Source organism: Dermacentor andersoni, chromosome 9, assembly GCF_023375885.2.
Source record: "Dermacentor andersoni chromosome 9, qqDerAnde1_hic_scaffold, whole genome shotgun sequence".
NCBI lineage: Eukaryota > Metazoa > Arthropoda > Arachnida > Ixodida > Ixodidae > Dermacentor > Dermacentor andersoni.
Genome location: NC_092822.1, coordinates 57,077,376 through 57,091,525, shown reverse-complemented (window position 1 = coordinate 57,091,525; position 14,150 = coordinate 57,077,376). Strand labels below are relative to the sequence as shown.

The following is a 14,150-nucleotide window of genomic DNA, read 5'->3' as shown; positions in this document are numbered from 1 at the left end:
TTTGAGAAACGGGCATCGCAACACAGGCCCAAGCACAATTTATAACTCGCAACTGGAGCTTGTCTCGCGATATCTACCAAGTATACATCTCTTGAGTACTGCCTAGTTACAATTGTACTGCCTTGAAATGAGGTCTATTGTAATAGTCCAAAAGCTATTTCACAAATTTTGGACAAAGCAATACTGAATCGTTAAGAATCGCACAATGTCTGATATTTTGTTCCACACCTAATGATGCATTGCTGCAATGAGAACACTATATCAGCCCACTGTGCTGTGAATATATTTCGGCTCTTTCATTTTGATGTCGATGTCATACAACTTCCGCAGCATCTCAAGTACTTCCTGTCTATTGCAAAGCTTTGTGAAACGTGCAGACAACATAAAATATATATGTGCACTCTAGCTATGGTCTACATTGGGAATATGTTGAAATAAGATGCATTTGTCAACTTCAAGTAGAGATTTTAGAATGTAGGGAGCGCCTTCCCTGCAGGTTAGGGTTTCTTCTGAACAATCCGTAAATTTTCACCCTGGCTCGACTTGTGTATACACACTAAACAAAAATAACGCGAAACGGGAGTAAACCGCTCGTCCTGTATCGCATTCCCGTTTCTGGGTTTTTTTTACTACGTACCAGTCGAGGTAAAAATTTACTACCATGCTGACCAAGTTTTTTGCATGTAGAAACGAGAGTAATTTTTTAATCTGTGGGAAGGTTTTTAGGGACGATAGTGCGACTATATTTTTACTCCCATCACGAAGTTCTAGCGGCTATTCCTGAGAGTTATTTTTCAAGCCCATTCGCGAGTTTCTTGGGTCTGATGTGAGAGTATTTTTTTACCTCCTTCATTAACTTTTCTCAGCTTTATCTGATAGTAATTTTTCAAGCCCATTCTGGAGTTTTTTGGAGGTGATGTGGGATTACTTTTTTACATCATTCATCCAGTTTTCTAGGCTATTCCTGGGAGTTATTTTCAGGCCTATTCTCGAGTTTGTTGGTACTGATGTCGGGGTATTTTCTTACCTCGTTATCAAGGTTTCGTAGCTCTACCTGAGAGAAATTTTCAAGCCCATTCTGTAGTTTCTTGGAGCTGATCTCGGAGTATTTTTTTACCTCATTCATCAGGTTTTCTCGGTTCTTTCCGAGAGTAATTCTTCAAGCGCGTTCTGGAGTTTCTTGGGCCTGATGTGGAAGTAGTTCGAAGACAATTGAAAGATTACAAGGATGATTTCATGGATCCCAAGCATGAGTGATTGTTTATTAGTTGTGACATGTTTCTCATAAAAAAGTCAGGCATGAGTTAACATCACAAAACTATAGCCTTACAAAATGCTGTGATAAGCATAATAAATATTTGTACTAATACAAAGACCGGGGGCTGGTAACTGCCCATTAGATCTCTCATAGCAAAATAAAATACATCACAACACATTCAATGTGCAATCCCACTAAAGTACAGTGAAAAAAAAAAATTAAATTATAGGGTTTTACGTGCCAAAACCACTTTCTGATTATGAGGCACGCCGTAGTGGAGGACTCCGGAAATTTCGACCACCTGGGGATCTTTAACGTGCACCTAAATCTAAGTACACGGGTGTTTTCGTATTTCGCCTCCATCGAAATGCGGCCGCCATGGCCGGGATTCGATCCCGCGACCTCGTGCTCAGCAGCCTACAGTGAAAACAAGCAACATACAATATAAAACCTAACTGATAAATATACAGTCAGTACTAGAGACGTTCACATTAAACCCACTGAATATGCAGGTCATTCCTTCAAACAGGCAGTTGTGCAGAACATGGGTGTGCTGTGCATCCAATGGATTAGTATGAACATAACTATGCAACATAAAAATATTGCACTTAAGGCCAAATGGCATCTGCTGCTAACGGCTATTACTGCGCCAGACAAAATGAAACAACCATGTGGTAAATACAGCAAGCATTCGTACTATCACATTAGTGCCGGCCACTGCCCATCATATCTCTCACTGCAAAAGGAAAACTATCAACCCATTCACGATGTAGTGAAACTAAAGCACAGCGAAAACAAAATGACACACAATACAAAATCTAACTCACAAATACACAGGCAGTACTAGAGATGTTCACATTAGACACACTGAATATGCAGATCATTCCTTCAAACAGGCAGTTGTCCAGAACATGGGTCTGCAGTGCATTCAATGGATGATTATGGACAAAACTATGCAACATAAAAATATTGCACTTAAGGCCAAATGACATCTGCTGCTAACGGCCACTACTGCCTCAGACGAAATGAAACAACCATGTGGTAAATACAGCAAGCATTCGTACTATCACATTAGTGCTGGCAACTGCCCACCACATCTGTCACGGCAAAATAAAAACTATCACAACACATTCAAGATGTAGTGAAGCTAAGTCAGTAGTAGAGATGTTCACATTAGACCCACTGAATATGCAGATAATTTCTTCAAACAGGCAGTTGTCCACAACATGTGCGTGCAGTGCATTCAATGGATCATGAACAATACTATGCAACATAAAAACATTGCACTTAAGGGCAGCTAGCATCTGCTGCTAATGACCATTACTGCCCAGCGAAACATTAGTGTCGGCAACTGCCCACCATATCTTTCATTGCAAAAGAAAAACTATCACAACACATTCAAGATGTAGTGAAACTAAAGTACAGTGAAAATAAACCAGTGACACAATATACAAAATCTAACTCTTAAGTATTGCAACAAGCAAATGAGAGGGCACAAGAGATTATCATTAGACCCATCGATAGCATGCTGACCTTCAAACAGCTAGTTGCCCAAGACATGGGTGCACAGTGCAATGAATGGATAGTTAGGAAGAAAACTGCAACAACCATGAGCAACATGTTCTATAAACTTTCAAACTTTCTAAAAAATGACCTCACTCAGATAAGGAAAGTGGTGATTGCTAATACACACGACAAAACATATATGTGAAAACAGCCATTAACTGATACTAAAGCCCCTCCATACACGTTTCCGCCGACCAGGTTAAGTACCGCCAACCTACCCTCTTCCTCCACGTTCCTCTGCCACTCGCCCCCTTAGCTTCCGGCGTCAAGCGGAACTTCTGTAGCTGCAGCTTCCTGTTCCGAGTGGAAGTAACGCTATGTTTTTCTTAACGTTGTTTACTTTCGCGTCGATGGAGAGGCTTTAATTGCACCAGCTGCGGTTTAAACTGTGAATGCGGTTCCATCCAAGTACCACCGCCTATTGTAACCAGCGATCTGATCGTGTTCGCTGTTTCGCGTCAACCTGCGACGGGTTGTGCCACGAGACAACGTACAGTGGAATGTAGTGCCTGGGCGCTTGGAGACCACTGCCATTTTTCGTGCATTTAGAAAACAGCGACTGAGAATTACTACTTCAGCGGAATACAACAGCTTGTCGCCTTTGCATTCTTCTCATGGTGACTACCACAGCTCTGCTAAGCACGCGTGGGCATCTCACCATCGGCAGTCAAAGCGGAAATTCCCGCAGCACAACTCCAGGAAGCGGTAACGCCGGAACCGGAAACTTTGAAACTGGAAATGCTGGAACCGGATTTGATGTCAGGGGAAAAGGCGGCGTACAACAAAGGTTGTCGCTACTTAAGAAAGCGGCAGTGGCGCGTGGATGGAGGGGCTTTAACTGATACCACTCCCCCTTGTGCTCAAAGAAAACGTATGCAGCCCTTTTTCCACACAAGAGGAACATGTTATACAGCTGTATTGCAGTACTTATGGGTACAAGCCAGATGTCAATTTCGTTGCCTAAATATTGTAGTGCTTCTTAGATAGAATAAAAGGTAATTGAGTGTGTTGCCCTTGTCTTTTTCTAGGCATGCAGTTGTGATGGATGCCATATGCTTGTGTGACAAATTGAACATAGTGCTATAGGTACGACTACAAGGATGTATATTCGTAGCTGCCCTCAAACCCCTTCATGTTGCCAGTCAGCATCTATGGTGTATCTTTGTATTGCTCATCTAACACTGTTTACACACAGAAGGCATGTCTGAATACCAAACCACCTTATTCTCCAGTTACTTTAAAGTGAATGCGTTGTGACAAAGTGTAATGTGAGAAGTCCATGATAAAGAAAAAAAAAAATAAACAGCTAATTCAACTCCCCCCTGAATTACCAATTTCTGGGCCATTAAGTTTTGCATAATACACTTGTGGTGATTAACACAGAGCCATGTTGGCCTAACCCTAGTGGCACAGGACATCCTTCAAATTATCAGTTGGTACAGAATCACTGAGCATGCTGCTGGTGCTCTTGCCCCCGCTGAGAATACCTGTCGCAAACTAACACACATTTTGTTGCTAAAGGTCCATTACAGAGATACTAAAGAGAAACAATAAATGATTTTAGACTGATAAAACAATCTTTCAGAACTGTATTCATGAACATTGTGGCAATAAGCGGATTAATAGATGAGAAAATGAAGATTTAACTTTCAAGTTTTATGCAGTGCCCGCACATCAGTGTGGAGTCATACTTCAACTAAGTATATTCTTTGACACCTTTACAACAGAATTCATCAATATTGGCCAGTAGAACATTAGCTAGACCCGAACAGACACCGTCAAATTCCATATCACAGCGAGCTGGTGCAGGAATTATAAGGTGGTGGTGGCGACACCAGTTTTCGTTTTTGCAAGTTATCTGGCTTATCAAGCCAATTCTCTTAGAGGGAGTTGTTTTTTCGGTGTTGTAGAAAAATGATTTAATAACGCTCAAATAAATTTTCCCTTTCGTGTCCCTTTAAAGCAAGCACTGTGCTACATGGCTTGGGCAAGCTGCCAGCCACAGAACCCACGAGTGCTTTTGTTAGGCAAAATAACTTTTACAGAAACTTTCTTGAGGATATGCATCTGAAAATTTTTTTGCCTAGCAATAGTTCTAGTAAATATTGACTAAATCCAATGCTTTCACCTGCAGCTTTGTGTAGCTCAAATCCAGAAAGCAGTGCTCAATAAATGTCAAAACCCTGTGGGCGTTTTCGAGTAGATAACGTGGAAGACCCAGAACGAAGCGAAAAGGCAGGCCAGGCCTGCCAGCAGTGACGATGTCACAAACAATCGCTGCGCATCCATGTGTAGCGCCTCCCTTCAACCTCTTCTTTTGTAAAAGGAGCCTTAAGGAGGCCCCCCGCGAACTGAAAGCCTGAGTTGTTAGCATCCAGGCGCAGCCTCTTCAGCAGGCACTTTTCAACATATACACCGTCGCCGATGTCTACCTGTGAAACAATAGAACAAGCACAGATTAATTTTCTACACTTTTGATCAAGGAAAGGTTAGGAAATAGGGTAAGGTGTGCAAAAACGGAAGTAGCTGCTTCTTGTTGATATGGTTTAAAGAACAAAGTACCCTTACGTATACCATACGTGCGTTGGGCTGAGCTGTGTACTTTCACCTAAGACTAGAAAGTATTGGGAACTTCAATGCGAAAGAAAGACATTCATCTGCCTAGCTCTAAGCGAATGCGTTCCACCCCTTGGCACAGAATGAGATCTGGTGCTGTTCTAGCGATTAGCAGACATTGAAAGCTTCAAGCCTGATTTAGTATTAGGCCAAGGGTCAAGCTGTGCTCGATTATAGTCGGATACAACTTTAGAAAAACAGAGGCGTTTACTCCTCCGAGGCGGATGCACACGAGCATCCACTAATGGTTGCGCACTCTGAACTGATGTCACGCGCCGGACGGCCGGTGGCCCGCCGTCGGAGAAGATGGCCGCCCGGGCTTCGAACTAGGCCAAGTCGCGTCAGCTGTGTGCGTCAATGCCTCGTCACAGTGAATTCCCAAACAGTTTGTCATTGTCTATCATGCCGGAAATATTACTGCGAGCTTACGATGCGGCATCTGTGCTGCGTGCGTGTATTCTAAGCCGTGATCCGGCGAAGAAACATTGCAGCGAGCATTTGATGCTGCGCTATGCTTTGCCTGAAAACAGGATGTCTCGGTGACTGCTGCATACACACATCCTGCCTGTTTGTTCCATGTTTTTTATTTCGCTCCCGAGTGAAGTTAGGACAAGAAAAGTTTGCCAAAGTCTGGTGCCTGCTGTCAGCTGCGGGTGAGTTCGTGTACCGTGTCGCTGCATTTTCCGTCGGACGGGGTAAAGTGATGGAGCAAAACCATTCTGAGGAGAAATTAGAAAAGCGTGCGTGCGTGAAACAAACCTACGAGCGTCTCAACAGAAAATATTTGCAAAAGAAGCCTCCAATGCAAAGATTTGTCGCCGTCAACTTAGCGTGAATGATTGTTGTCAACAGTGAGATAGCCGAGCGTCTAACAGCGGTGTTCGAGCGTTGTGTATAGCACCGTCGATTGATTTCTTTCCACCAGTGCTCACCGCGCACGCAAGCTGTAGAATGCGTGCTGTGGCACAGTCACGCATAAGTTGTGTTGCCAGCGTTCCTGCTTCCATGCGTGTTTGCACTTACTCATATTTGTCCTTTTATTTTATATTAGCATTTGTTTTTGCTAGTTTTCTTTCAGCAAAGTCTTTACACATTTTCATTAGCCAATCTCATTCAAAGCACTAACTCCTGTACACTGCACAACTGGCCTCTTCCATCTCATTAAAACCTTTCTCGCTGGTGTACCTCGTCTTCTCAATCTGCCTACTCGCTGCGTTTTCTGTCCTTGTTTCTTGTGCTGTTGCTGCAATGTGACTAACCAACTTGCTCAAAACAAATTTTGATCGCCTATCAAAACAGAAAGGTTTAGAGATACATTTTCTTAAAAGCGTCATGTGGGTTGCACAGTAACTTTGCCTCTTACCTCTGTTCATGTTTATGCGTCAGTGCATGTGGCAGCTTGCCAGAAGTGCACATGAAAGGCTGCATATTGTGAAACACCTTGCTATGCTGTTGAATTTTTCATGCATGCAGTCTTAGTAAACAAACGGTTTCACTGCCTATCACATATGATGGTGAAAATTTTCAGCATGAATAACAATGTGCAGTGGGGTGTGATTTCTGTCTGATGCTTTCGCCGTTGCAAAGACATTATTCAGTGAATGGAGCCCAGCAAAGCAGTGCACTAAGAGCTTTTGCAACGTTCACCCTTTATTACTTCACAAATGACATTGTCTGAACCTGGCCGTTGATCGACATGCCGATGGCTTGTGAATTAAATAATTGCCTCAATAAAACACATTCAACTTCACTCAGCATTTTTTAGCACAATGCTAGCAGAGCTATTCAGGGTGAATAATTGTGCTTACATTGGTGTTACTTGCCCGGTCAGATAAACAAATACAACAATGGCTGCGGTATGACTGTGATTTGACATGCAGACTGCTAATGGTGCCTTTTGAGCGTGCCCTTGACTACTGCTATTAATAGCTACCCGCCTGGGTATATTGGGCCTAACTAAGCTAATGATGTTTGATAATTGTTCTCTTATTCGCATTACTTGCCTGGGCCAGGTAACCAAAATAAACAATGCCACCACATGAATGTGTGTTTGCATACAAGCTGCCAACAGTGGCTGTCATTCTCCATTGATTGCTGCCATTTCACCAAAAGTGGCGACGGATTGACTGCGCTTTGACATGCAGACTGCTAATGGTGCCTTTTGAGCGTGCCCTTGACTACTGCTATTAATAGCTACCCGCCTGGGTATATTGGGCCTAACTAAGCTAATGTTTGATAATTGTTCTCTTATTCGCATTACTTGCCTGGGCCAGGTAACCAAAATAAACAATGCCACCACATGAATGTGTGTTTGCATGCAAGCTGCCAACAGTGGCTGTCATTCTCCATTGATTGCTGCCATTTCACCAAAAGTGGCGACGGATTGACTGCGCTTTGACGTGCAGACTGCTAATGGTGCCTTTCAAGCGTGCCCTTGACTACTGCTATTAATAGCTACCCGACTGAGTATATTGGGCCTAACTAAGCTAATGATGTTTGATAATTGTTGTCATATTCGCATTACTTGCCTAGGCCAGGTAACCAAAATAAACAATGCCACCACATGAATGTGTGTTTGCATGCAAGCTGCCAACAGTGGCTGTCATTCTCGCATTGATTGCTGCCGTTTCACCAACAGTGGTGACGGCTTGACTGGGCTTTGACGTGCAGACTGCTAAAGGTGCCTTTGAAGCGTGCCCTGATGACTGTTATTTCATCACAGGGCCCGTCATGCTCATAGGTGGCTGCCCAATAGAGTATTGGGCCTTCTGACATTGGCATTATTCATCTCAACGGTCTGGAAAAAACAGTAGGGGCAGCACAACTGCACGCAAAGCACAATGTGCTTTGGCGTGCAGGCTGCTAAGAGTGGCTGTCAATTTCATTCACGTTGACTACTGCTTTTTCGTGTGAAGCTGGACAGTGGATGCCCGAATGAGCATTTCGGACCCCACATAGTTATTCAGGATTAATAACTGCATTTGCATTCAGATTTTCCGGCATTTCAGCACGTTTCCATGCCAACGCTTATATTGAGCATGATCTGTGCAGGACGTTGCTTTTTCAGAATTGGGCTTCCATTAAAAGGAATATATCATCAAATGAACTGCTTATTTATTTGAGAGGCCACGGGAGAATGCTTGGCTGCTGTGCTTGACACACAGTACACCGCTTCAGTGATGGGAGATCCATTGTTGCGTTTGCCGAGGTATGTGTGGCTGGCAGGAGGTCTGGACCTCGCTTCACGCAGAGTCAGAGACGAGGAGAGTTTTCTCTGCGAATAATTCTTTATACAATGTTTACATGTTGTCGTCGTTATCAGGACAGAGACCAACAGAGCAGCTGCAAGCTGCTTAAATAACACCCCTCAGTCCAAAGATCCCCCAGACAGTCCCCAAGGACGAAACAAGGTCGAGAGAGAGAGGGTCCGGGCAGCCTCCGGTGTCCTAATGCCGCTCTCGGTGGCCGGCGCTTCCTTGAACCGCGCTGCGGCGTCGGGACGATTTGGCGGTCGGTCAGAATGGTGCGCCGGTCAAGTTTTATGGCCCGCATAGGACAAAGGGAACCAACTGCAAGGCACTGGGTCGAAACACAGCCCTCCTTTGGAAACTGTCCCCAACACAGCGGGAGTCGTTTGTGGTGCGGGCGCCGCCGGACAAACGAGGGGGAGGGGGGGTTGCATTGCTGCCGGGACGGGGAGGGGCCGAAAAGCAGTCCGTGATCCGGTGGCTGCTTCCGTCGTGGACGCCGTGCAGCCGCGAGAAAACCCGAGCCGTGCACGTAGTCGTGTCCGAAGCAGGCAGGCACCATGCAGGGATGAATGCTGCCTCCACGGTCGACAAACCATAGCACTGGCCTTCCGTCAGGCAAATCCCAGGGCACAAACATAACACCACATACGCTTCGAGAACTCGTTAGTGATCTTCTCGATCGTCGGTATCTCGTTGTGGTGAAAGAAATCGTGCACACGACCTCAGCGCACATGTGTCCTACTTCGTGCCGCTTCTTCTTTTCTCCACATTTTGTGGGCGTTTTCACGAGGGTGTCGACAGTTTGCCACCCGAAATATGCGAAGCTTTGACCTCCCTCCTCACCTTTAACCCGGTGCTTTCGCTGACACTGAGCATCTTGGGTTTGTAATGGTTGCGATAAATGCATTGTTTTATATAAGTACTTGTTCAGTAGCAACTGATTCATTTGAAGCTCGGAACAGGAGTAGTAAATTTGCCGTGTACATGTAAACAAGCACAAATGCCATGCAGAGTTGCTCTTTCTACTTTTGCCACTTGCAATGAAGCTAAAGAGCAGACGACGGGCAGCGTTGTGGAAGGCACGGGGTTATTTTTCTGTCGCGATCTGGCATGTGCTGTAGCACATGAGAGCTCTACTAATCCAGTCATCAAAGTCTTTATTTATACCGAGAATTGCGCGTTTCCGAAGCACGATTTTTTGAGCGGGATTATTTTAGTCGCGGAAGCAATCGGATGTCGCGCTTCAGTCATCTGGGCGGGGCCTCCCCTTTTTTCTAAAGTTGTATCCGACTATAGTGACGCACAAGTGCTCGAGAACTATTGAACAAGACGCAATTGTTTTAGATTTACTGACTGCACTTGGGTGTAAAGCTTTTGTCTGAGAAATGAATAAACCACATACACAAGCAGCATTTTCATAGTTAGCACAGTCTTTAATAGGTACTGATACCTTCAATTTAGAAAGCCCTGCATATTGGGCCTCATCAAACTAATTTCATAAAAGGTTTGGCAAGGTAGAAGCATAGAATTTTAGAGTCATTAGAAGACAGGTGAAATGAGTTATTTATTGCAATTATTACTCAAATTTAAAATTTAGACCACTCGTCCAGTTTGTACATGCCACATAAGCATGTAGATATCAAAAATGGGGATTAGAGAAAATCTTCCCTTGGAGGTTCATTATTGGAAGCAGTCATGCCCTCGAGGAGAAATAACTTCTTTTTCTGTAGGCAGAAATGAGGCTTGGGTATTTTATTGACACATATATATGCCCATGCATATATGTTATCTCTGCTGTAAACCTTTTTTTCATGTATATGCAAGGTGTGTAACATCTCATTGTGCACAAAATCAAATCCATAAGAACCCGACAAGAAGCTAAACAAACAAGAGAGCAATCCCAGTGACAAGCCATGCTAAACCAACGAGGTAGCCATCCCAGTAACAACCCGTATCAAAAATTTTACTGACATGAATTCTGACCTTTGAAACATAACATGTGTATATGAATACTATCTACATTAGGGCAATGGGCAACTTTAAACAATGGCTACGCCAACATCAGAACTACGTGGATGAGAAAAGAGTGGCATCAAATGCTTTGGCAGAGCATGCAGCAATGACTAAACACAATAGTGACTGGATAGTGTCTAGCATAATCGGCCAGGAAAGAAATTGGAAGCCATGCCTGTACCCGGATTCCCTGGAGATGCAATCAACAGGACACACGTTTATCTGAAACCAAGGAGCCCACGCCCATCTTATGCTAAAACTTACTTAATTAAATATGCACTTCCACTTTTTTTAGCCTTATTGTGAACAAGGCTTCCATATGGAAGCCAAAATCTATTGCTTTTAATGTTGTATTTGGTTGGTCTATGTCTTTCTTTGTCATGTTTCATACTGACCACACAGGCTTCTATGAAACTCTTGATGATACAACTTTTGTGCGAAAGCATTGCTTAAGGCACTTTTGCCTAAACCATGTCTTTAGGCGGTACAACGCATTTTTCGAGACACGAAACCTCAATTCATGGTTCTTAAAAAGGCATTTTGGCTAGATTAATATAGTCTATATGGAGTATATAAGGCATAATTACTCAAGCGTCCAATTATATTTAACTCAGATGAGGCTACTTTAGGTAAATTCATTAAACTGAGGGCACTCCACCAAAACATAAAATTCATGATCAGCCACTAGAAATCCTGAAAATGGCAATACAGTAAAATGATTGCATATTACACAAATGTGTCCTACAACTCTAAAGGCAGCGCCAGTTTTGTACGCACCTTTGAGAAAGCACACAGATCACGTGCTTTATTGTCGTGCTGTCCAGCTTCCAGCAGTGCAGCAGGTTCCTGCTTGATGTAGGGATGCCTCCAGAATCCGCATAGCCTTCAAAAGTAAGAAATGTTTAATTTATTGTGTTGTGAACCTGGGAATTTGTGATTTACCAGTGTCATGTGGAATTGCAAAGAGAGCCTCACACAGCCAGCTGCATGAATTTGCGTCTGGTTGCACAAATGTCTCTTTGTTATATCTAAGGAGGTTACACTGATATTTTGTAACAAGCGAAGTTTCAGGAAGGAACGAAATCAGCAACAACAGGCTACCAGGACAATCAAAAACAAAACTCAAATTTGCAGTAAAACGTGGCGCATTGGATTAAACAAAAATATTAAGCACATGAAAAGCATTCTGAAAGCTAGATCGCGATTTTGTAGCGATGCTATTCCTTTTCGTTATTCGTTAGTGGTTTGACCGTCGCCCCGGCCCGTGCTACGTACTGGAACAGCCGGCCGTTTGCGGTGGGCGACAAGAGTGGTATAGAATCGAGGGGTAAGTATCGTTACAAAATCGCAGTCCTTACTTTATTACGCACTGCCGTATAACCTACGATTGCAAGAGCTGGCATCCCGTTCGTAAGAATTGGTTGGTCTATGTCTTTCTTAAAGGCCGGTCTCTGAAATGTCTCGATTAAAAATAAACTTCGTTACTGTAATATCGGCCTATGTCGGGTCTGCAACATAGAAGACAAATACGCGAAGACACTCAAGAACATAAACAATACACAGGTTCTCGCGACGTGGTCATCCAAACCAAACTGTATACATAGAAAAATCTTCATACAAGCTTCTATCTGCTTAAGCGTCAAACATAGGAATCGTGTGCCAACGCGCGAAGCCCATGATACATCGACGGATACATTACACATGTACTGTACTTGCGGGAATGAATATATAACGAATAACTTCTTGCCAGAAAACTACCGAACGAACAGCAACTTTCAGTGTTTTCATAATTGTGTGCCCATTCAGGCATAGCAATCAAGGCGGGTAGCATATATTTTACAGCAGAATGCAAGTACGCTGTAACATCAGAGGAAGGCTTCGTGAAATTGTTTGCTAAATGTGCACAGCAAGACGGCCAACCTACGATCAGAAAGCGCGTTGCTCTAGCTAGTTACACAACGTTCATTACGTAAATCATAAGTTCAAGAATGCGCGCAAGGGCCAAACTTGCTTACCTTTCAAAAAGACTTGGCCAACGCTCCTTCGTCTCAAAGGTACCGAGGCACCGACGTTTTTCTGGCGCAAGCACTGTAGAACTTCCGATGAACTCCAGCTCCACAAAAGCACAACCTTCAACAGTCTTCCATACACTACGATTCGAAGCTCCAGTACCAGACTTTTCACGAGAGCGCGGGCAGGCAGCTCGGCAGAACAAAGGCAGCTCGGACGGGCGCTGTAGTAAGACACTCACTGTCGACACTGGTAGATCGCACGAAACACACGGCGAACTAACGGCGTTACACAAGTCCGGAGGGTTTGCGATGGTTACTGCACACGACAAGGAGCAGATTTTGTCTAGGCACTTCTAAAATATAACTCAAATACCGCCTTACTGCAAGGTGCATTCACTACAACCAACGTGGTATGTCGACCAAACAAATACTGCAGTGGCGCCACTCTACGGTTTTTAGAAAAATGTATCGTAAATGAGAAAATTACGTGTTTTTTCCTAACAACAATCGGTAGGGACACTTTAACAAATTTCTTGGGTCAAAAAGTGTTAACTTTGTATAAATATGCACTTTTTTATACGAAGTTTAAGAAAATGTACTGTATATATTAAAAAAAAAAGCGGATGTCGCCTTCAAGATTCGCAACCGCTTCAGTGGCATGCAGTTTACAAAAGCACGGCCTTCGAAATCGGACTTTGTCGCTCAAACGAAGCCGCAGCTGGGAGGAGGGCAGGCATTTAGGCCCCAATTGTTGGGTTTACAGTGCCTAGGTAGGCTTCCTTATTTATAAAGAATATACAGGGACTTACGCCGAACCATGAGCGAGCTTTAAGCAGGGGACACACGGTACGATTTGGCGTCCGATCCAACGTGCGTGTATCCGAACGGTCGAGCGGCGCGTAAGCTCCGCCCAGGTCCAGCCCCCCCCCCCCCCCCCCCGCTTGAGTACATATTCACGGCGAGAAACGCAATATAAACAACTCTGCACAACACTGCTTCGCTTTACGTGAACACTGTCAATAAAATTATGCCCCTGCAAATGACAGAACACTTCACGACGGCGCGTTGTCCACTGACGGCTCCGGTGACAGCCAGCGATACGGCCGGCAGGCATAGCTAGGCGGACGCTGCGGCCGACGGCGCTTGATTCAGCCCGAGCTCGATGAAGAGGGCTTATTTTTGCCAAAACAATTAACGCTGTGCACTTAGGTAGCCCGTAATTAAATACAATTGGTTTACTCGACGCAGTCGTTGCGAAGGGCAAACGTGCAAGCGAAGCGAGCAGCCTCGCTCAGACGGTCGGTGTGTGCTGTTTGCCCACGGAAAGGCCCTCGCGTCGCGGCTCCCGATTTCGACGGTAGCTTAGTGCTAGTGTACTAGGCGCTGTTTTGCATAATAAGCACACGTTCGAGATAACTTTATTGAACTGGTAAC

The 14,150-nt window shown here is 44.3% G+C and overlaps 1 long non-coding RNA gene across 1 annotated transcript; it reads right to left on the bottom strand.

The window, feature by feature from the left end:
* Window positions 1-1,232: 1,232 nt before the first annotated feature.
* LOC126528064 (uncharacterized) lies at window positions 1,233-13,326 on the bottom strand. Its single transcript, XR_007598868.3, has 3 exons — window positions 12,720-13,326; window positions 11,482-11,587; window positions 1,233-5,256 (listed from the first exon to the last, which is right to left on the bottom strand). It is a non-coding gene; the product is annotated as an uncharacterized lncRNA (long non-coding RNA).
* Window positions 13,327-14,150: the final 824 nt, after the last annotated feature.